This window comes from Alosa alosa, chromosome 13 (genome assembly GCF_017589495.1).
Source record: "Alosa alosa isolate M-15738 ecotype Scorff River chromosome 13, AALO_Geno_1.1, whole genome shotgun sequence".
NCBI classification, from domain to species: Eukaryota; Metazoa; Chordata; class Actinopteri; order Clupeiformes; family Clupeidae; genus Alosa; species Alosa alosa.
In genome coordinates this window covers 26,766,877-26,791,876 of record NC_063201.1, presented here as the reverse complement: position 1 = coordinate 26,791,876, position 25,000 = coordinate 26,766,877, and the positions used below count along the sequence as shown (strand labels likewise).

At 41.3% G+C, this 25,000-nt stretch overlaps 1 protein-coding gene across 9 annotated transcripts in view; it reads right to left on the bottom strand.

Moving 5' to 3' along the window:
- The window catches only part of syngap1b (synaptic Ras GTPase activating protein 1b), a 103,878-nt gene that overhangs the window by 45,609 nt on the left and 33,269 nt on the right, over positions 1–25,000 (bottom strand). The window contains exon 1 of one of the 9 annotated variants that reach the window (XM_048260218.1): positions 7,843–9,392. The exons of the other annotated variants lie outside the window; for them this stretch is intronic. The gene's annotated coding sequence lies outside the window, so the exon portion shown is untranslated. Of the gene's footprint in view, positions 1–7,842; positions 9,393–25,000 lie in introns of those variants that run through there. 9 annotated transcript variants of the gene reach the window in all.

Below are 25,000 nucleotides of genomic sequence, written 5' to 3'. Positions count from 1 at the left end.
AGAACACAATAGAATGCCCTCTCAACCACACACACACACACACACACACACACACACACAGTGGCTCATCTACAGGAGCCTACAGAAGCGACTCATCAGAACTCCATTAATAAACTGAGAAACTGCTAAACTAGGGGCTTTGCAGCACACAGAGCTACAAGTGATGGAGTCAGTGTTGTTCTTCATATGAACTTCGTTATGAGTTCACATTCACAACCTTAATTCAGGCCATCAAGCACGCCATGCATGCAGGGGCGGATTATGAATCTTCGGCCCCCTGAGCCCAGATGTATTAAGGGTCCCCCACTTATTGTCGTATATGTGGGGGGGGCGGTCCTCCCCCAGAAATTTTGTAATTTGTTTGATGTGATTTCCTGTATTCTGGTGCATTTTGGGGATGGCCAATACTAAATTCAATCAGATTCATAGCCTACATCCTGATTTGTTGATATTGAGGCAATGATTCCATGCAAAGGCTTGGGCTTCATGGCCCCCTGACCCCTTGGGCCCCTGGGCCTGGGCCCATTAGGCCCGTGCAGTAATCCATCCCTGCATGCATGGAGGAAAATGCATAAAAACGCCAGCAAATAGCCTTCTGCCAACCGCCCGGAGAGAAAGGTCAAGATTAAAAACACACTCTGTCTGAGGTGGCCTTGCCTTGAAATGGCTGTCTCCTATTTCTGTCAAATTTTTACAAAAGCAAAAAAAAGTGCTCTCTTAGACGTTCTATGTGTTAGAATTCCACGGTTGTCAAACTGGGGTACGTGGACTGATTTCAGGGGGTACGCGAAAAAATATCTAAGTCATATGCCTTTTCAAACGTTTTCTCTATCCCACGTTGGTAACTTAACTTCCGCTTTAGATGACATAACTGGACATCCGTGGCCACATTTGGTTTATTATGAGCCACGAAGTCAACTGTAAAACCACAGACACCACGAGGCTAGCACAGGCAGGACGGTTAAGAGTGTACACAGAGAGAGAGAAAAAGAGAAAAGAGGATCAGAGAGAGAGAGAAAGAGAGAGAGAGAGAGAGAGGTGGGGAGGGAGAGAAGTGTTGTAATAATAGCCATCTTTACGAGTGGCCTCCGACAGGCTTGGCTTTGCCCTACTGCAGCCGTTGTTAAGTGTTCTCTTAATTACACCAAACAAAAGCGTCCGTAGGATGAGCTCAAGAAGTTCATTTAATTCAATTTCTCACTCTGTCCTTTTTCATCAAAATCCAGGCTCTTTATTTAGTTTCCATGGCAACACTTCCTTGTACCTTGCGTTGGACTCGCTGTGAAGACAGGGACTTATGCTCACATGTGTCACATCTATACAGCATTGTGCACTGCCTTTCCAATGCAAACCATACGTGTGAAGGAATATCTAAACAACTGACGTGCTCACTACAGAAATCCAAACAAAAGTAACTGTTGAAGGTAGCCTGTGTGTGTCTCTCTCTTCTCTTTCTCTCTTTGTTTGTTAGTGTGTGTGTGTGTGTGTCTGTGTGAGTGTGTTTGTGTGCATACATGCATGGATGTCACACACATGTGAATCAGACAGAAACAGGCAGCTAGGAGAGAATGTAGGGGAAGAAAATGAGAGGAAGAGAGAGAGAGAGAGAGAGAGAGAGAGAAAGGGAATGAGGGAGACGGTGCTCGCATGTGTAGTTGTGTGGGTGCGAGTGGGTGGGAGTATGTGTGTATATGCTCTGTGTGTGTGTGTGTGTGTGTGTGTGTGTGTGTGTGTGTGTGAATGCCTGCACCTCTTCATTCTGAATGTAAATCTGATGTGAAGCTGAGTGCTGGAGTGTGTGGGTGGCTACAGCTTCCAGCTTAGTCCCTCAGAGAGAGGAAAGTCAGGGCGAGGAACAGCAACAGAGAGAAGGAGCAAGAAAGAGAGAGAGAGAGAGAGAGGAGGGACAGACATAGACAGACAGAAAGACGGAGAGGTAGATTCCTTAGCAGAGCCCTGAGCATTTTTGTATTCTGTAGGTAGCAGTAATAAGCATTTGAAATGCATCTGTTATTTCACCCATGAATTTCTGTAGTACTGCAAATCAGTTTATTAGTGGTCTGAATAATTGAAAATAAACACACGGGAATCTATGATCTTTGCAGCCTGCCTTGGGGCTAAATAAACTGTATCAGGGACCAAAATCCAAGCATGTAATAATTTTCTGCATGCCATTAAATATTGGAACCAAGCTCGCATTTTAACAACGAAAAGGACAAATTGTAAGTCAAATCATGAACCAAATTGTGATGCTCCTCATGCATGAGCATTGAGGGAAGAACACCTCTCCCCTGACATAGAACAACATTTTTACCTCCACCGCTTTAAATGTCGGTCAACTAAAGGGAGATTGTGAAATTTAAATCGAGGGAGAATGGGACAATATATCAATATTTACCTCACATGAAGCTTAAGTTTGACCTACACTCATGTGCAATGTAGCTTGGCTCTTGAACAATGTCTTAACAAGCTATCTTGCATCTTAGCATGCAAATAAGTTGCCATACATAATATGTTTATAACAAGCAAAGTAAAACTGAACACAGGGTTCAATGCAGTATGCACGGTCCATTATAATGCAGTAACTCACATCAAAGTAATTTACTTAAAGTGAGTCATTGCTCACACTACTTTTTCCACTTTAGTGAAAACCCAGAATTAAAGCTTAAATTGAGATCTCACCTGTTTCTCCTAGGGGACCCATGGGAGAAATCACGCAATATGAGAATCGACTGAGAAGAAGTATTTAGATATCTTAAGTTAATCTTTAAATGGATTTGGGCTGAGGCAAGAGAAGAACTATTTCTCATACCAGAAATTAAACATTCCACATAGTTTCAAGAAAAAAACAACCTCTGCAGACACCAAATGGCCATAAGTTCATTTTCTATGTGAGCCAGTGCCAATAATTCTATATTAAATTCTAAATGTAGCATAGGAGGTGCTCATAGCGGGGAAGCATTAAAGAAACAGCGCATGAAGAATAATCTGTGCTCTGCCTCTTGTCATATTCCAGACCATTCCGACTTCAGCTGCCTTACAGAGGCTCAAGATGTATTTCTAAACCCCGTTGAGTAAGTCCATACGTGGTGATGGCATGAAAAAAAATCCCTTTAAACAACAGGAAAAACCTTCAGAGGAACAAATACGTGCCAATATGATCAGATTTTTAGAAACACAACAGTGGTGTGTAAAGATGTGTTATCTTTTTAGCAAAATGCATCAAAAACCCCACAGGTGTCAATGATCTCATCTAGTTCACAGTGGAGCGTCTCCACCCAGGAGACAATCTTTGCTGTCTGGCCAGCACAGTGGTAAGTGGTGCATAGAGAACACATTTTTAGTCTTTTTTAGGAATGAATACAAATAGATGCAGTGTTTTAGTTTTACTTTCAAACTAATTGTGTCTCAGTGTTATTTATATAGCTATGAGATAATATTAGGTTGCATTATGTGGCTAAAATTACCATCCTAGTCCATAAGTGTTCTGTTAGAAAGAATAGTTCACTCACATGAGAATTCATTATCTACTCCACTTCACACCAATGAATATCAGTAGGAGGCTTCTTTTTATGTGGAATAACAAAGTAAATGGCCAACTCTATATCTTATTTCAGCGGGTAAACCTAGCTCTTTTCTGTGTTACAGATGTGGGTGGGCATCCACTTTGATGACTCATCCTCCAGCAAAAAGCTTGAAGCTATCTAAGTACTAGTCCATCTAAGTACTAGTCCTGCTACACCAGTCTAATCAGGTCAGTCAGTTTAACTTGACAACTGTTTCTATGTAGTCTTTTGATGCCATTAGCTACTAGCATTGTTATTGATGCCATTAGCTATTAGCATTGTTAGCTGATCCAGCTACTTGCAAAACAATCTAGAAGAGACAGGGGCGCCTGTAATGAAGGCTGATCTACCATCACATCTAATTGCTATATCAAATTGATGTGACTAGCATTAGTTTCTTTTTTAAAGGTGTATTTCAGATTGAATGTATGTCACAATTGACGTCTTCTGTTGACGTTCAAACAAAACAGAGAGCTAGCTCGCTAATCCCTCTCCCTCCCTCCCATGCAATTAAAACTCTCCTTAATACACATCTGGTCAGTGATTGGCTGGAACAGTTTGTTATGTTTTTATGGTCCAGGTTGGACCAAGTTGTTTCTGTTGCCGTTTTTGGAGCCTAGGCTGTCCACACAGACTGTGTTTTTTTACAGTGTATTCAGGACACAGGCAGCTAGCGGATGGTGAGGTGATGTTTGCAGTGACAAAAAATGTTTTAGCTTAAAAACTGTGTTACATCACTTAGAGCATCTTTAACCATATGGTTAGAGATACAGCACTCTCAGGTTTGCAGTTGTACCGCCAGCAGGACACTTACCCCCCTCCCCTGCTCCGTCCAACATACTAAATCAATTGCATGCATCATATTGTTATGTAGCATTGTCATATTATACACTATTTGAAAGCTTGGGCTCTTGGGAATCAATAGATGTCTAAATTCAAAATGGCTGACATGGCTAGGCATGTAAGCCCTTGTATGTCTCTCTAACCTAGAGCATTATACAAGCATGTCTCAAACAGATCTGCAAGAATGCTGATGTTATGTTTAAATACAATCATCATTCACTCAATGTAGATGAGTACGGTTGGTTTATCCATAATTTGTGGATTCAAGAGTGTAGGAATTACATTCAGGTCAGTGGTCTCAGTAAATACAACTGTGTACTCAGGGAGAGTGTTAGTGAATGCTAAGATGATGCTCATCCAAAGCGCTATAAGAGAGAATTATTGTATTATGTTAAAGAAGAATTTAAGCCTAATTGGAAATATGTATTCGAGAACAGGTATGGGTCAGCTTGGCTGCTAAAGAAAAGAAGGCAAAAAGGAATTTTCAGGAAAGCTTAGCCAGCATAAAGATAGAACAAATATGGCCTCCATAGTCAGTACCAAAAAACCCTCCCCCTCTAAATTGACTGCCTTGACGATGACACATGATTGAAAGACAGATAATTGTTCTGATTGGTTGAGCACCTCATATTCATTGGGTGATTTTGTCAGACCATGTCATTTGTTATATTTGCCTCCAGCAGACCCTAGTCCACTCGTAGCTACCACATTTCTTTCTCTCTGACCATATACTGGATTCATGGGTGTAGGAATGTGAAGAAAAAGTTCATTTCTATCTTTGACTAGACCCTGGCAACATCCCCTGTGACTAGGCAAAATAGCAGAACTCATGTTCTTTTTTCATTCTGAATGTCAAATCTAACATTGCATAAGAGGCTCCATAACAATCGAGAAAGTATAACAGTAAGTGAAAGCTGTGGAAAAAAACTGCAAGAAGTCACCAAATGGAGCAGCACCCATATTTTGATAACTAAAACCAAATATAGTCCTGTTTTTGTGCTAGGTTGAGGCCTTTAATGTCTCCATATTCAACAGTGCATTCAGTGGTCTGCACTCACTGCTATTCCAGACCTGACAGCAAATTCCTGAGCAAGCAACTGCTTTCACTATGATCCCCTTACCTGACACTGAATATAACCAACTTTGTGCATTGAATCATTAATGGCTCACTTCTGGGAGTGCACATAGAGTCCAAGTACAATGATCTCTCACATTTTAACAGTCAATTGCAAGTGTGTCAAGCAGAGCCTTCTCCATGATATGCTGTGTGTATTAAAACTACAGATGAGGTCTTGCCTATTGATACAGGTTTAGATATGGCTAGTTTCAAGACCATGAATAATCAAATGCCACTGGCAACATGATTAAAATGTAAAAAAAAAAGACAGCATTGTAAAAGTTTTTTAAAGGCACCCTTAAAAGTTTTTTATATATTTTTTTATCTTAACATTACGTTGCCAATATAATTTTGATGGCACATAACCTTATAACATGACAGCACTTCTGCCATTGTCTTAGCGGCCCTCTATAGACTATTACCGGCCTAGCACCTTTCTGTGTTCGGGTAGGAACACTGCCTCCCCTTCCGAAATCAAAATGGAAAAGCTGCTATGCTACAGGAATTCTGAGATTTATTTCTACAAACTGCTGTCGGTGCATTCCCTCTATACTGTATCGAAGTTATGTTCATACCTTGTAGCAAAAGACGCATATTTAGTTTGTTTATTATTGCGCTTCTCAACTGTATGGGGACCCCAAGAGTAAATCTTCTTTAGTGCTGCTTTACAGTAAAAAGCTATTTTTTTACTCTGTTAACTCTGCGCTTTTGGGAGACATATGCATCAATTATGTAAGATAAAATGTGTACGATAAATAAATTGTGTCGAAGAGGACACAACACATTCCATCACAGCCACATTATGTGTTCAAAATTAAGTGGGTTCAGGTATTCAGTTATAAAATTGTACCTATTTTGCCCCCATTTTTTCATACAATGATGCCGTTATGATGTAGTGGCACGAATGCTTCATCAAGTGAAAGACTAAAAGTAAAAATGGCATGCCAGTTCATTGTAAGACATGACTGAAATTGTTTTTAAGGACGTTATTATGCCATAAAGCCCTCATAAACCAAAGATGAGCCGTCATGAGCTGTGCAAAAACCCACCGGGGTGCAGAGTGGCTCTCTACCATTTAACACTCAGCCCATCAAAGACATTTAAGAAAGCAATCAAACTTAATTGAATCATTTATAATGTGCATTCCCATAGGTGCAGCTGTCATCCTGTGTGTACGCTATGCCCTCTTGATGAAACCATTGCAAATGAATGAGACATTACAATGCTGTCAAGGTAGTGCTTCATGAACAGACACCCTCGCTGTGTCCAGATAAATGCGTCAAGGGCATTTTCCTATTGTGCAGTTTGTTCAAAGAGGAAGTAGGAATTGCATTCAGTGAGACTGTCATCATTGTGGAATTTCAGGTATAGGCTGCCAGCAAAATGAAACACAAATGTACACTGAAAGTCAATGGTTAAATAACACCATATACACAGAATTGGCAGATGCTGAATTGTCGTTCCATATATTTAATCACCATTTAACCTGTCACATTTAGTTAGGTAAAGATGAATTTAGAGTGGCTTTACAAATTCAGTCTTTATTTTCCATAAACTGTAACCCTTGTTTTTTATGACCACTCCATTTGTTTGGCATTATATACATATGACATACCACAGATTCCATCACAGTATCCAATGTTAGTCTACACTATCATTTCCTAGAGCATATTCACAGCAAAATAGACCTAGAGGCAGTTCCGGAATAAAATGCAACCACGACCACTGCTAGACCTGCTATTACATAACACAACCCTGGGAATACGCTCAACAGAGGAAAGTTTACAGCCAATCCAAGGATACCCTGGTGGGTGTGAACAGTGGAGGTTTTTCATTGGATGGAAGACGTAATCAGCGAGGACTGCGAGGGCTTACAATCAGGATTATTTTTTTTTGCTCAACTTCTCAGCTAGACCAGACCACAGTCAGACCAGAGCAAGAGAGACCACCAGGAATCCTTTCTCAGTGTCTACTATAAGGATGTTCATAACCAATTTCCTATCACATCTCTCCTATATCCCTCTGTACTAACTCTATAAGCTCTGATTCACCACATGCATGTATTCACGCTCATCTGAACACCGTCCACACAGGCACACACTGCAGATCAACTAACCCAGAGAACCTTCATCTGTCAGAGAAGAGCACTTGTGAGTGAAATTAAATCATCTTTTCACCTCTTATAGTAAAGGGCAAATAGTGAAGTTATGCCAAAATATGACCACACAGTTTGCTTATATGAAAATGTGTCTGAATGACCTGAAAAATTGAGGAAAATAAGTGGGCAAAAAAAGTATGCAGAGTATAGGTCCCTACCTCCAGGTGGCAGATAGAGAGCTTCTGTTGTATCCAAGTATTCTTGTGATAAACTCCCCTTTTTCCTTTTCCCTAAAATTCCAGTTCTCTTTGAATACTCATGTAAGGAAGAGATGTCCAAGACGTCCTCTTGTGTGTCTGTTGTCTATATGCAATGTAATAGAAATGGCTTCATATCAATAGGCACTATGTCTTTCTATGTCCCTACATCTATTTCCCAACGTCTGGGCATCTTCTCTTTGGATGGATTTCTGTCATATACCTATAAGTTCAGAGTGATACACAATCCAATGTACTGAAAATTAATTTCAGATCTACATGTGCCAAACCATCTGTGCAACCAAAATTAATGTGCTCGGTAAAAACCAATGTTTTAAGATATTAAGATATATATTTGAGTATAATATTTCTAGAATATATAGCGTATAATATTACAAAGAGGAGCTTCTTGACTATTATTCAAAGGATTTAGATGATCATTAGATCAGAATAATTATCCCTAACAAAAATCGCCAACACGATATCCGAAAAGAAGAGAATGTTATAATTCCTGACGAGTGTGTAGTTCATTCTGCCACCATCCTTCAGCCAGGCTTTCCAGCACAGGCAGCAGCGGCTGCTCCGCGGCACGCAGCCCGGCGGAGGGCTCCGTACTCCCGGCCTCTCCCTGTTCCCACTCCTCGCCTCTTTTGCCCCCAACCCTCTCACAGTCCTCAGGCTGACTTTCAATACCGCTGCCGTTTCCTCGGTAACCTGCAGATGATCCTCTCAGACGAGACTCTCTCATGTTTTACTTGTTAATAGTCTTTAAAAATGTCGAGGTTTTTTATGTTTGCCGGAGAAAGATTGTTTTCTCTTCTTTTCACTGACTGAATGTTGTCCTTGAAAATACTTTTTGTCCAGATCGCAAATAATGTCTATAGCTGTTAGCATTTAAGATATTAAATTTTCTTACACACATCATAAAATATTTAACTCAGATGTTTGTATGTGTCTGTGTGTACGCGCGCGTTGGGATATTGTGTGAATATGTGCCCGCGCACGCGCCCCTGCACAGTAATCTTGGTTTGCGAGGCTATGTGCCAATTACAGCTCCAACGCTGAGTACAAGTCTCTATTGAATAAAAAGTACAACGATAGTTTAATCCGGAAATCAGATAAATCCTCAAGTCAGCAATCCTCGACCGTGCGACGGCTGTTCCCACGGCGGTAGAACTGCCTAGGCTATTCTTGCAGAAGATGAAGAAATCAATGCTGATACCCTGAACCTAACGGTAATCACCATCTCAACTCGTCAGTTCAGGCGTCACGCCGATAGCAACGTTACAAGTTAACTTAAAGCATGAAACGATGACGTACGCCGCGGATTTCACTCCTTGCTAGATAAACATCTCCTTTAGAGTGGTCCTGAATATTTGGGGTCCGTTTTTCCCGCTGTCTTGCACATTCTCCAGCATGTATCGTTCAGGTATATGCATCCACATACTACACCCCGTCCTTCTTGCTGCCGCCTCTTGCGCTTTCGCTGTGGTAGCGGACCCGGGAGAGGGACAGCGATGCAGACAAGGGGAGGTGGGTGGGGGGAAAGTGATGAGATGTAGAGTGATTGAAAGTACTTTATGTGAAGCCTGGGGTGAACTCTCACTCCAGCTACCAATCCCTCCCCCTTCCTTTCAGTCTACTCCCAGTTATTTCTCTCTCTCTTCCCTGTCTCACAATTCATCTCCCTCTCTCTCTCAGGCACACACAGGCACTTAGGCACACACCCTTTCTTTTGCTCTCTTCTCTCTCTCGAACACACATGCACTCAGTATTTCACTCTGTCTAGTTCTCTCACTCACTCACTTTCTCCTCTCCCTCGCCCTCTCTCCCTCTCTCTCTCGCTCCCTCTCCCTCTCTCTCCCACTCTCTTACACATACAGTATACAGCCACTCTCCCTTTCGTTTTCTCCTGTTTTACACACACACACACACTCTCTCTTACATACACACACACACACTTACTGTGTCTCCTATACACACACACACACACACACAAACAACCTCTGGGTAGAGTTGGTTTCCAAGCATCACGAGGAGAGGGTTCACAGATGCAGGCGTTTGCGTGGGCGGGATACACGTAACCATATGACTGCACCACAGAGCTTGCACGCTTTGAACCGCTTGAATGACCAGCAGCCAAGTCCTCCACTTGGGCTGCCATGCCAGCAGTGATAACAACACCAGCTCACACAAAAGCACACTTATGTATCCGCATAAACATTTTAGGAGAGTATTTATGCTAATCAGCCCCTCTCACTAATGAGCTTCATGACATTTTTACACACATTAGCTGACAGTTTAATCTGGTGAGGAGATCTCCTGGCAAAGGATGCACTTAAAGAGGCGACCAATCGGCTTGCAGCGATGTTTCTATGACAACTGTATGCCTTGGCCCTGCCCACAGACCCCGCCGCTGCCAGTGCGGAAGGTGGGCTGACGGAGCTCGACCACAGCATATGCTCCAAATGATACCCTGTGTCCCTACGCAGGGCTGCACAACGTTGTCACTAAAATGAAAATTGCTACCACTGACGCCGGAGCTTTGCAAACGACTAATTTGAGACACAGCTGGCCAAAGGAAGGCCGCTCCGGCTCCTAATGGGTCCTTGTCAAGGGGCCAACTGGGCTGAATACATGTCACCAGTTCATCCTCATAATCTCCCACTTCCTTCTTGTCAGCATCACTGGCATTCTAATCGATATCAGAACCGTAATCATTCTCATCATCATGATGAGGAACCTTAATGTCAGTTTTACAGCACATACGGCATTAACAAACTGGCAGTATATACTTAAAAGTAAATAACTACATTTTTCCCCATTTTGGACCATGTCTGATTTTAAGACATTCATACAAACAAAACCACATCCAAAATCACTAAGAACCACATACATTTAACACAGGCAATGTTTAAACAAGTACAATAGGTTAGCCAACTCACCTGAACCAATGTGTGAAAAAGCAGACCAATTTTAGTCTGGACTGCAGATTTTATTTGAACCAACAACTGAGTCCGACATGGCAGGCATAGACAGACATTTCATTGTGTTATTCCCACACCATTCAGGGTAGCGGGAGAACCAGATACACTGGGTATAAACAAGATTGTATGGTTACTTGGAGTCCTTGAGTTCGTATTATTGTTTTCATGAACAATATTTATTATAGGGACATTCAGAAGGTGTCTAGTTCCATCAAACTTGCCTTGCTATCATCAACAACATATTTGACACTGGAAAATGGCCGCTATCTTGCTCTCACATGTAACTTGGCAATACATTTTCAAACAATATGCTGTAAAGGATGTACACATTTCACAGAAGTTAAAATTACAACCTGGGTAGCTAGTGGACATGACGTGTATGTTTATCTTGTTATCTTATAACCTACCTGCCCATGCAACTCTGTGTACCGTCAAAATGAATCTGCGACAAACATACCTTAAAACAGTACAAGCCTACAGAACATTGCTATGATACAGCTTCCATTATTCCTTGGATATTCTGCACTTGGGCATTAGCGACACCCATCTGAATGATTTGTGTAGCCTGAGTATATACATGTAGCCTGAGCAAGGAAACGCATACTCAGGGAAGTAGCTATCCATGGTCCTGAAATACATAGCAGGGGTGGTCCCTTTGGACACCTCCATGGTCCAAGTAAGTAAATGTGTATGGGCCGGATATAGTGTAGGAATATAAGGAGGGGGGGTGGTGGTTGGGGGGATGTTGGCACTGTGCCAGCATTCTTGATGCGACATGACATGAAGGTAGAGGGTGATAAATGACAGAAAAAGAGGGAGTGACGCTGTTTGAAGTTTGAAGCTGAAGTTTGTCTAAAGTATACAGTATCATTTATATCTGCAACTACCATTGCAACATACCCCAAAACACTCCTCCAAGACTATTGATCATTCTAGCAGAACCAGTCAGTCCTCTGTTTAAGACATGTTATGTTATCACAGTAATTAATGTCAACCATTAAAGATAAAGTCCACAATTGCAGCAGTACAGTAGGTTCCTGAAACAGCATGTTGATTGTCTGGTATTTTTATATATATATTTTTATAACTTGGTGAGTGTTTCCCTTTTACAGAGATTGTGTGTTAACACCAGACCTTTCTTAAGGACACACACACACAAACACACACAGACACACACACACACACACGGGACATCTAGAGGACGGGGAGGAGCAATAATAGCATCTGTAAAACGAACAGAACACAGCGAATAAGGCATTTCATTTGCTGAGAAGAAGGATGTTTTGGCTGTTTTCAGTACAGGAATCACCAATTTTGTTGCTCTGATTGGTTAGGTCTATCAAATTGTGTGCAGAGCCATTTCCCCCTGTATCAGTTGAAACACGCCCCATAATCACATCCCAATGGTGCACTCCCAGAATCACATTCTGGGGTGCGTTTCCCAAAATCATAGTTGTTAACTAAGTTAGCAACTTTGTTGGTTGCAATGCAATTTCCCATTAAGCCAATTAAGCTGTCAGAAAGTCGAGACAGGACCCATCATCAAAATTTCGGTGTCCACCACTCTAGTTCATCCAAAACAAACCAGAAAAGGGACTCAAAGTGCTAAATACCAGAATTATCATTTAATTAGTATCTTGGAGTGCAACTTGAAAATGTGAGAAAATGCACAACAGAATTACTCTTCATCCAAAATATGCTCATCTATGTCTTGTGATTTTCTAATGGAGTGTAATGTTGTTTTCAAGAGGGAGACAAGTTTAGTGCAATTAACACTAATTGCAATAAATTTGAATGTAATCACCGGAGTAATTTAGGGTAACTTATTCAATCATCATTCTCTTACAATTGATCTTTGAGAAATCTTGAAACTGTCATGCTGTTGTACAGAAATAAACAGAAATAATTGTATACACTCATGTGACATCATCATGCACAGGTGCAATGTGAATATTATGGAAAAGTTCATTTTTTCCTGTAATTTATTTTAAAAACTGAAACTTTAGATTCAATACATAAAGTGAAATATGTTAAGCCTTTTTTAAATCTTCATTATTGTAATCTTGGTAATTACGGTTTACAGCAAATGGAAATCAAAACTCTAGAATCTCAAAATATTACAATCTCAAAATATTGTATGGAACTCTCAACCTGAGATGAGCTCTAATTAGCTAATTAAGTCAAAATACCGGCAATGGTTTCCTGGGCCTTTAATCTTTCAGTCTGGGCAGGGCAATGGACTTTTCCATGATATTCTTATAAATTTTTTTAGATGCACCTGTACAAGGAAAATTTACTTCACAATTAAAAAATGCCTTATTATTTTTTAAATAAAACAAGTTGTTCAATGGTAGTTTCAGCAAAAGCAATTTGTATACCAACACACACACACACACACACACACACACATACACATACACACACACACACACTAAATCAGTCCAAATAATCTTAAATTTTGCTAGTTGATTTTAGCACATACAGTTGCGTTCAAAGTTGCGTTCTTCTTGAACTGCTTTCTAAAATTCCCCCTCTGGAGTATAAATCTCTTTTCTCCCGGAGTCTGCATCTACTCTATAATTATTTCTATGGTTACCAAGCGATATGTGCATCTTAACCTCTGCTTTTTGTGCTTGTTCTGTCTTTTACTCCCTGAATTTTTTCATTACTCATACGTAGGCTAGCAGTCTCTGCATTTTCATCCCTTCCTCTCACTAAAAGCTTATACCCCCCCCCCCTTTCTCCTTCTCTCTCGCTCTCTCTCTTCTTCTTTCTCTCTGTCTGTGTGTGTCTCTCTCTCTTCCTCTTCATGAATATGACATTAAACAGTTCAATTAAATGTTGCATAACAACACTTTATGAAACCGGAATGAAAACAAACACAGTTCCACATAAACCCATCAGTCATGTCAGTAGATTCAGTAAGTCATCATCGGTCACAAACAATACAGAAAAGTCCTACATCAAGCCAATTAACTAGTGTGTTATAGGGCAGGATCATCTAGGGCTATATACTATTAAAAAGTGTGGAACAAAAAATAAACTTTCTTTTTCTAAGACTCAATACTCAATGGCAACCATTCAGATAGAGGAAATATATTTCTTGGCGGAAGAATGATTATCTAGGGGTAACTCGTTATATTTCTAGTTGCTGTGCCTTTACTTTATGAAACTTTGTGAGGTATTTATAGTAACAGTTTTAGAAAAGCAATAAGGATTTTTTTATTTTTGGGGGGGGGGATTTTATAATAAGGAAGTTATCCATCCATCTTGTGCTGTTGTTTTTACAACAATTCAATATAATTTAGATGAGTTGTCTTCAGACATTTCAGGCATCTCGTCCCTCAAAACTACTATGATCAAGTTTCTTTTTCTCAAGCTAAAGCTCCAGAGAATGGCCAATCCTCATATCCCCCCTGCCCGACAAATACCCACTTCCACACATGAGCATTACTCTGTCCTCTTTTCTCACCTCCTTTGTCTTATTTTCCCCTTGAAAGCTTCCAACGTTTGCAAGACAATGATAATAAGCCAACTCAGTGGCCAAGGGCCAAAGGTGCTCCTGCTCCTTATCCTCCGCTGCCTGCATTTCATTGCTTATACAGGAAATAAACTCCTCCATCCTGCTCTGCTGAAGGTGTAGTCTGCTTTTAGGTACCACTGGACATGATGGTCCATCTCTGAGCCCAGACCAGTGTATCCAACCACATGATCATCGATGACAAAAACACACAACATATTCTATATATGGTTACCCACACCATATTCCATAAACGTCCATCTAAATAAAAACCCAAAATTGACATGTTCAGACAGCGAAGGACCTCTCGGCAATCACTGTCAAGAATGTCATATCGGATTGTTGGTACACTATGTATTTATATCTCAAGAGCTACATTAGCTGGAGAGCCCCTGGTCTTCACAATAGCCTTCGGTCTCTCCAAGAGCCTGGATCTGCTGGGCTTTAGATACGCGACCTTGAATGGCATCCCAGATCACATCACTTTGGAGAGCAAATGTGCGGCCCCCGAAAATGACCAGAATAAATTCTTGACCGTGCACCAGAACGTCCTGGGGCTGATGGGTTCACAGGCCCACATCATTACCTCCCACTCTCCGCTGGTTTGATTGCCGAAACTCCAAAAAATTAGCCGCTCCTTGGCTACGTCGTGCATGCTCGCATGGCCCAAGGTTTTTTTTTATTTTGGTTTGTTTTAGCATTCACGCTGGGCCACTGTGGCATCAAAACTCGGCTGACATTCAAATGTACGCTTTGGGACATATGCGCCGAAGGCAGCGTGCTACCTGAGATAGCCTCTCACCACGTCCAGAGAGAGAGAGAGAGAGAGAGAGAGAGAGAGAGAGAGAGAAAAGAGAAAAAGAGAGAGAGAGAGACGCATTGTGTTGGGGGAGTAAAAGTAATCCACGCAGGTTTGGCTGTGCAGGTTTAATAAGCTTACGGGGAGATCACAACATGGCAGCACTTTTCCACACCAGAGCCACTCCTATTCTCTAGCTTATTACAAGGGCCCAGCAGGACACAGGATTAGCGACGTGTAATGAGAGATGAGGTGATAGAGACATACTGGACGCTGCGAGGAGAGGCAGCGGAAGAGGGACACAAAAGTGGGGAAGGCAAGAGGGACACAGACGGATGAGGTCATCCTCAGCACTCACAAACAGGCCCCTCTGAGCCACAACAATGAGGCTTAACGCTTTCAAACGCCACATTCAAAACGAGAAGTAAAAAACTACCCTAGTGTGCCAAATCAGCCGACAATTGTCAACCAGGACAAGATGTGAGTGCTTAAGACTGAAATATAATCAGTATAATAATTTGTTTATTTATATTTAGCTGTTAAAGCTGACATGAAGGGGATACTGTGGGGCAGTGGGAGAAGGAGGCAGACTCTCGGCAGTCAGTTACAGTTTTAGCACGAGTGAAAGATGCAACCGAAATGAGGACACATTTGAAGCGTGCACAGAGCCACCTGGCCCGGCATCGTGCCAAGGGTTGCGGAGCAAGCGGAGAGTCTGGCACTGGCACGCGTCCGCACGTGTCAACACACACACACACACGCATGCCTGCACACACACACACACACACACACACACACTGCATGCATGCATACATGCACACACCTGCTTCATACAGTAACGCCTCCTTGGCACTGATACATTCCAACTGTAAACACTAATGCAGAAAGACCACAAACACAGACAGTGATCACGCACACCAGCACAGAATGTTTGTGTCCTCCTTGTCATGAAGGTTAACTGTATTGGCAAGCTGTCTCATGCCTGTGTGGTCTATTGCTGAGTAAGAGAGTCGTGCATTTATCCCATCCCTCATCACCAGTATTGTGTGTTGCCTATTCCACTGTACATGTACTACATACGTCTTTATATTTGAAATACACATACACACAAAATACTGCTGTACACACCTGTGTGATGTCACATGCACATTTCAAACAGGCCACATCAAATATGCATACGCATGTTTTCAATGTAAAAAATACACATATCATTGCATTCTCCTGAACTGTATGGCTGACATAACTCTCTCTCACACACACACACACACACACACACCCACACACACATTCCAGGCCACCTCAGACGAGATCTCTTAAAGCACACTTCACAGCCCCCCTTTTCTCATCATCTTGCTGCAACAAGGACATTTTTCTCGCGCTTCCTCCACAGCTGCACAGCGAGCCCTCATCCGCCAGACACCCAGCGAACAGCGAACGAGCGCCAGGCGCAAAGCACTGAGCGTTACGCAGCCTGACAACACTTCCTCTCCTCCTCCTCCCCCTCTCTCCTCCTCCTCCTCCTCTCCTCTCCATGGATACACACCACTGGAGCTGTGGCACTGCCTCTGTGCAAATATTCAATCTGAGGAGCCGCTCACGGCGGCCTGGAGTGGCAAACTGGGAGAATGAAATCGATGGGAGATACTTATATAAAGAGTTAGCTGATATTGCCTGGCATCGGGCCCCCGCAGTAACACCGACTCTGGTACTGCTGGAGGTAATTCAATGCACGCAGGGCTGGATTATCGAAGCACAATCTAAAGGTATTCTGTTGGGAATGAAAAGTGCTAGCTGATGTCCTTCCAAAGCATCCTTTCCCTAAATAATAAACTTGAGGTATGCTATGGACGAGCATCCATATTAGAGATCATGTACAGTGCAGTTTCTTTTGAACCAAAGGAGATTTAGTTGGGAGATTTTTTACTGCGGTATGCACATTCAGCACATCTGTCAGAGGAGATCATCAAACAATCCCCATACATGCCTACACATCATGGAGAAGGCAAGGGCATTGCCAATGCTCCCACTTACCGTGAGACGTGGGAAGAATTACCTCTGATAAACGTTCCAACTTTCAATTCTACCCAACGTGGTCTTCACTTCATTCTATGACTTACCATGTGTTGAGATCATGTTTTTTTTTTTCTAAAGAAAGTCTATTTGAATTGAGGGAGCTGCCAACAGATGACAATACAGTATGCCATGCTGGACAAAAATAGGACTAAACCTGTTTGTTTTAGGACCCATCAATTTTTCATTACCCCGAGCATCTCGAAAAGAGAAAATAAATCACAGGAGGTGACTATCGAAAGTGTGTTATTTACCTATTTGCCTTTCTTTTTTAACTAACACCCTAGGGGCACTGCAATAGTGAGGCTGCCAGTAGTACGGCTCAAGGTCAGCAAAGCACTGTGGACTTCTTTAGCAGACACAACGCAATGCAATGACAGCTGTTTTTATTATCTATCTTCTATCTATGAATGACAGGAACGTCTGTTTGTGTGTTTGTCTTTTATTCACATATCTCTCGAACGGATTTTGCAACAACACACCATCCCAGACGGGTATGTAGTAGCTATTCAAAACGACCTAACAATTCTGTGTTCATAAACTGATACATCGAATAGCCTACTTCGGACTGTCTTTGGACTTTCAATAAACAAACTTCAATTCCGGAGTTTTCCTTTAACTCAGAAAAGCTGTTAGGCCTGTATCATTTTGATATGTAAAAAATATGAATATAAATATTCTTAAATTAGCCTATCCTCAGGCGGAAGCTGCGCGTCGGGGAGTTCTTTGCCCCTCGTCCTCGTCCCTTAATTACGTATCACAGGACACCTCAGCGGCCGTTATCCCTTACTTAACCGGAATGATGTTCTTTCCCCATCATCCTACTTTTACAGGATTTTCTACAGGAATAGCATGTTTTGAACGGGCACGGCACTAGTTGTTATTATTTCAAAAATGCTTGTGAGATATCCTTCATCCATCATGGAGCCATGCCGTCCAGACATCAGTGGTGTTGTGCTCATTGAAGCAAGGTGCTTCTCCCAAAACCTGGGAGAATCTGACAAATTTAAGATAAATGGGGGGCACGTCCGTACCACATTGGGGTCCAAGTGCCCAATTTCCCATTCCCACCCCATCTCTCTCTCCCATTCCCACCCCATCTCTCTCTCCCACTCACCTTCTGTCAATCTCTTCACTGTCCTATCGCAATAAAGGTAAAAACGCCCAAAAACAAAACAAAAAAGCCCACGCTTGCCTACAAAGTAGTCTCTGGTTCTGCTCCCACCTACTTGAATGCCCTCATACAGACATACGCTACCTCCAGACCGCTGCGCTCCTCAGACGAACGACGTCTAGCTCTACCACCAGTACGCTCAGGCCAATCCAAACTTTTCTCATCTGTTGTTCCTCGTTGGTGGAACACACTGCCAGTTCCTACAAGGGCAGGGACATCCCTCTCCATTTTAAAAAAAACTTCTGAAGACCCAGCTCTTTAGAGAACATCTCCTCTCATAGCAACACTTACAACAAGTCTTGCTGATCCTAGCACTCACCAGCCGTCTTAAACTGACACGTAACTGTTAAAAACAGCACTCACTGATGCACTTATTTTTACTGTACTGTAATGTTTTTTAAATTGTCCTAAAATTGTTGAGAATTGCTCTAAAACTTAAACTGTTTACCATGTTGTTAGTCGCTTTTGCTAAAAAAGCGTCAGCCAAATGTAATGTAATGTAATGTAATGTAAAAGTTGTACAACCCTAACCACCCACCCGCACACACACACAGCCTAATTGTGCCCATCCCAAATTTTAACTTGCATAATACCCCAGGTAGTGATAGACATCTCACAGTGGCCAGCTTTTCAGGGAAGAAAAGCAGCCAGATTTCTTTCCGCGAGGTTCTCTCCCTTAGGAGAGCAAACACAAACCAAAAGCCCTTTTTTTGCGGTGATATGTCTGCCTTTGAAAAAAGCTGATTGATATTCATAGTTATGTAACGGCTGGATCAAAACAAACATGGCCGATGAAGTCATTAATGCACATTCATCGTGTGGAAATGGAGGGACAGGTAAGCCCACTCTCTTTTCTCTCTCCCTCTTTCTCTCTCTCCCTCCATCTCTCTCTCTCTATCTTTCTGCCTCTCTCTAATGGTGCCCTCTACGACTCCAGCAATTACACACATGGGATTTGTCACAGTCCTAAGCTGCTGCTGGGTGCTCTCCTTCGCTGAGCCACAGAGGCCCTCGTGAGCCAACACAACGCGGGAAACAATGATCCAGAGACACGACTTCCCAAGGATCATGGAGCTTGTGACGCCACAGCCGGAGGTCTACAGTATCTCAACTCAGAGGAAAGGAGGAGGAGGAGGAGACAGGAAGTGATGGCGTTTCATCTAAAGCTATTGCCTGGACGTCAGAGTGACATGAAAGTTCCTTCAGTCGTGACATAGCTGCCACTACGAGGGTGTGTGTGTGTGAGAGAGAGAGTGAGTGTGTGTGTGTGTGTGTGTGTGTGTGTGTGTCTAAAGTGGCGTTGTCTTCACAGAGAGAAGAGGGGGTAGCTATCTCTGGATATTTGTACCACTAGCCTGACTAGCATGAGAATGACTCCCCTCAACACATGCTAGTCAATGCATTTCAGTTAAACTATTTATTTTTCACTGCTCATTATTCATTCCATGTACCGCTTTTCCACCATCTAGCAGGTCTCAAATTTGCACCGCAGTGTCGTGAAACAGTTCCGCTGTTCATGGAAATTTTAATTCAATTCCGCTGCAGAAGACAATCCTGCCCCCTTCAATAGTGATGACAAAACAAAAGCATAACAAATGGGCCTTATTACAGTGGCAGTAAATATGATTCATATCTGTAATGACTAGAAGATGGCAGTGTGTCTCAGCCCTTGTGCCACGTGCCTTCTCCTCTCCCCAGAGAGCAGGTAATTAATTCCTGTGCCTTTCCATCAAGCGCAAAGTCAAATGAAAATTCACAAAACACTAATCACACACATAAATTAATCAAACATGCTATATTATGATTATGCCAATAAATACATTTCAGAGGCAAAAAATTAATTGGTATTCTTGCCTGATTGATAATTTTGTGCTTGCATTTAAGAATTATTTTGCCGTTGTTGAAGGCTACTGTGAATACTGAACCAGACATCCCTTTCGGAACAGTTCAAGCTCTCGCTATTGAGATGTTGGCTTCGAAGCAGAGCTAATGGAAATTTAGTGTCTTCGTCCAGATCTAGCGCAAGTGCTGGGCCGCTAGCGAAGACCTCAATCTGCATTCAACCTGTTCTTCCACGCCAAGTCATCGTGATGACTCAGCGAAATGCTGTTATCTTTTAAGAAAGGGACGAGCTCACACTCATGCATTTGCAATTCTGTCCGAGAAAAAAAAAAGTCATTCCTCTGAGACAGGAATTCTCCCTCATCTCAAGGTGGAATATTTTGTGGCAGAGCAACAAACAGACAGTTGTTCTCTGGGCATGTGAAATACATACCACGGACAGAATATGAAGTTGTTGTCAGACTTATAACAAGTAGTAGTGCTTGTGAAGAAACGTGTGGAACAATGCGTTGTCATGTCTTATTTACATGAGTGATTTTGCGCCAAGACATTCCTCAATAACAACCCAGACACACAAACACACACAAAAAAAAGTGGTGCCCTGGTCAAATTCAATAATTTAAGATGTTATGCAGCCCTTGGATCACTTGCTTCACGTCAGTGGAAGACTGCAGATTATAGAGCAGTTTTTTTTACAGGAGCTCCCATACTGTAAGGAATCCAAAATGCCTCTCTGACAAATTAATATTTAAGTGATTAGTTTGTTCCTACAGGAATGGGCTGGGGGGAGGGGGGGTCTAAAAAAGTTACATTTCTCTATTATACCGCCAATGTGGAACTCCATTTGACCATAAGCGCTCAACAGTGTTGAGGGGCTCCAGTATCACTAGTACTGGACCAGTTACAGAAGTGATTTGCCTCTGAAATCGCAGAGCATCAGAACAGATGCTACAGTGATTGATGTGAATGATCTGAATTTGCATGACTAGCTCGCCTTCTTCTCACTGCATGTTTTCACATATGAACAGTTTTCATAATGCGTAGGCTTACTCAGATTTGGATGCTTCCTTTGCTTGCTACTGTATGTACGTTTCTAGTTTTCTGCCTGTCCTTTAACCCTTTGCAGACTGTGCCGAACATTCCATTTTTTCATGCTCGATGGCCTTATGGCACAAAAAGGCTTATTGTATGATTATGCTACATGACAAAGATACAATATACCCACCACTCTAATCAGGAGAAATAGCCCTTTCAAATGGTATAAAATATAATTAATAAGTTTGAGGAGAACATACATAATTTTTAAAAAATATCTTTGAAATTCAACCCCAAAAAAAACCTAAAAAATATCAGTTTGTCAAGATTAATCAAATTTTTCTCCCAATTTCTATTGTACATAGAGAAAAACATAGTGTATGGGAGATTCACAATTTTGTCCTCTACTCAGAGATAAAAACAGAATCAATGTGTCACCTTTTGTTCAAAAGTTATGATCAATTTATTAGACCTTTGCAGACGGCACGAAACATTCCGTTTTTTCATACTTGATGCCCTTGTGAGACAAAGGCTTATTGTGTGGCCATGCTACATGACAGAGATAAGATATACCCACCATTGTAATCAGGAGAACTAGCCCTTTAAAATGGTACATATCATAGTTAATAAGTTTGAGGGTAACACACATTGTTTTTAAACAAAACCTTCAAAATTCAACATCAAAAAACGTGAAAATATCAATTTGTCAAGATGAATCTTTCTTTTCACCTAATGTCTGTTGTAGATATAGTGTGCAAAGGATAGCCAGTGTTGTGTTCTCCTCAGTGAAAAAAAACAGAATCAATTTATCACCTTTGGTTCAGAAGTTATGATTAATTTACTCATAACAGTAACAAGTAGAATTTTTAAAAGAGTAGAATGTTTTCATTCCCGGTTTGGCATCTGACCTAAAAATACAGATATAATGGTCATGTAAAAAATAAGCTGTTTTACCATCAAAACAAGCTCAATATGGGATGTCTTACTGTACTCTGAAGAGGCTAAATCAATTGTGGGGAGGACAGATAAAGGCTGAAAGACAGACTAGCTGATTGTAACTGCTTCTCCGTGTGCTTCATTCTACTATGAAAACAAGAATATAGAGACACTGGCACATGTGTTAGGTTTACTAAAAGGGAAATAAATCATTTTATTTAGAAAAGTCTTAAACAATGTGATTAAATAACCAGGAACAACAACTTCAGGTAAATAACATAAACATATGTTTACAAACATGCAGTAACTATTAGAACTACAAGAATGACAAGACAACAGTATAACAAAGATCAACAAATCTTACATGGTGAACAAAACATCAATTCATACTACCATTCACACACATATATATAAACAATTAAAACGTTAGAAGTAATTCAATACATTTAACAACCATACAGCATATAATTCGATACAATATATAATTATCCATATCATTTGCCCCACACATAAGGTGATACACTAACGCCACATTCACACCAGATCCGTGGTGTGTGCATTGTCACAGCTGTGGCATGGTTGTGTGTGTGTGTGTGTGTGTGTGTGTGTGCATGCGCAGTGTGTCCATCTAAGCCTAGCAGACGATGGGGTGTAATGCTATTGGAGTTGGTGTCTCTGTCTGTGTTGGAAGGATAGGCAAAGTGTATGCTTTCTACCTGACATGGGACTTGACCAAACTCAAAATAAAGAAATTGTCAGATAAGAAATATAGAAATTGAATTACAAATCTAACCAAACTATTATCACTATAGTCCCTCTCATTATTGTTATAAGCAACACTCTTATCACAACCAGAAATGTGGCTTGTTTCAGATGGGCGACACACACACACAAAACATGCTTACCCAGCTCAGGATGATGGAAGATTATCTCCTCCTGTAGCACATAATTGTCTTCTTCTTCATCCAGAAGCTACCCATCCATGTCCCATGTCCATGCCATAAATGGGTCCTTAGGGTCATATTGGCCATCAGCAGTCGGCTGCTTTCACCCCAGTTGCACGTGCTTCTCTCCCTCCATCTAAAATAACAAATCACAGGTCTGATAGTGAATAGGTTGTTTAGTTTTATTTTACATTACTTCCACATAATCTTAATCACCACCAACCATGACTCTTTTCACTAAAAGTATTATTGTCACTGGAGGACTCCAATATTGCTTGGAGAGGTAACATTAGTCTCAGAGCTCACTACAGTAAGTGTTATTGCCTTGGCTAAACCATACATAGCATACCAGCTTACAAGTAAAAAATTGATTTATTAACATGAGTCAGGAGATATGACAGAAAACATCTAAACAGCATATGCATACACATACACACCGTGCATAGGCTACTGCAGTTGCGTAAAGACAAAACACCCCTTAGAAAATAATGTGTTGACGAGTAGGCTTGGGTGTATGAGCTCCCATCATAGTTAGCCACCCAAAACCTCATAATCGTAGCAGCCAACCTTACAGCCTAAAAAAACTAAACAATACTAAAACACATTTATAACAAATCTTCAGTCATGTATTCATGAAAACAGCAGTCAATGAATAAAATCCCACGTTACACCATCGTTGATCAACACAGTCTTCCGCGTCGGTAACGTAACATTAACGTTGTCATTCATGTCAGATGTTTCTATCTAAGTAAGCTAAGCAACTTGGCTACAAACAACTGTAAATTGTGCTATACATATTACGAAGGAATGAAAGGTTTATTTGACAATAAAATACCGATTAGGTCTACTTGACATAAATTGGCAGTCATGAAGCACGGGAGTGAACTTTTATACGACTACCCCTGGCGTCAAGGACATGTTGCAGCCTCTCCTGATGCTAACGCTACCTAACCTAGCTAGTTTTCTATCAGATGACAAGCAAGCAACATCGTTCAAAATAGAACAAATCGTTAAAGTTTCAGTCTTAGTAGGTCTGTAATCTTGGTTGACATATAGTAGCCCCCCAAAAATGACTGAAAATGATGAGTTTACTAAAGATTACTGTGTGCTAAAATACCAGCCGGTCATCAGCTGAAGTGAACACACACAGGCATTATGTTACGGCCATGCATACAAGGTGTAATTACCAGCAAAAATAACTTTTAAAACGATTTTGAAGTAATAACATGGATAACAAGTAATAATAACATAAAAGACTTGTTTTACCTCAGATGATCCAGTAGTTAGTCCTTTAGACGACGTCAAGATCAACGATGCATAGTGCTTCCTGCTGTTTTCCTCTAGTGGAGGGGACGTCAACTCTTGATTTTTCCTTCATGTAGTAAAAGAAATTCGCGCCACAAATCCCTTAACCAATCATATCGCCAGAAAGCCTATGATGTGACGTTTTTGAGGAAGTTTTCAGTGATAAAATTGGTTGGGGTATGGCGGAGTTATTAGACTGAACGTCATCGGTACTGGGGTACCGAAATTAGAATGGGCCGTCTGCAAAGGGTTAAGCAATTATCAAATTTCATATAAATTCCTATAAATTGTTATTGAAGTTGTACAATAAGAAAATGTATTATAATATGGTATAATTGCTGCTGAGTTTGAGTTTGAGTTTTCAGTATGTAACCGTTAAAATAGACAAAATAGACAGAGAAGCGTCACAAGCACTATGGAGATCTTCTCTGTCTATAACTCAAACTCAGCAGCAATGATGTTATAATACATTTCTTATTGTACAACTACAATTCATCACTACTGCGA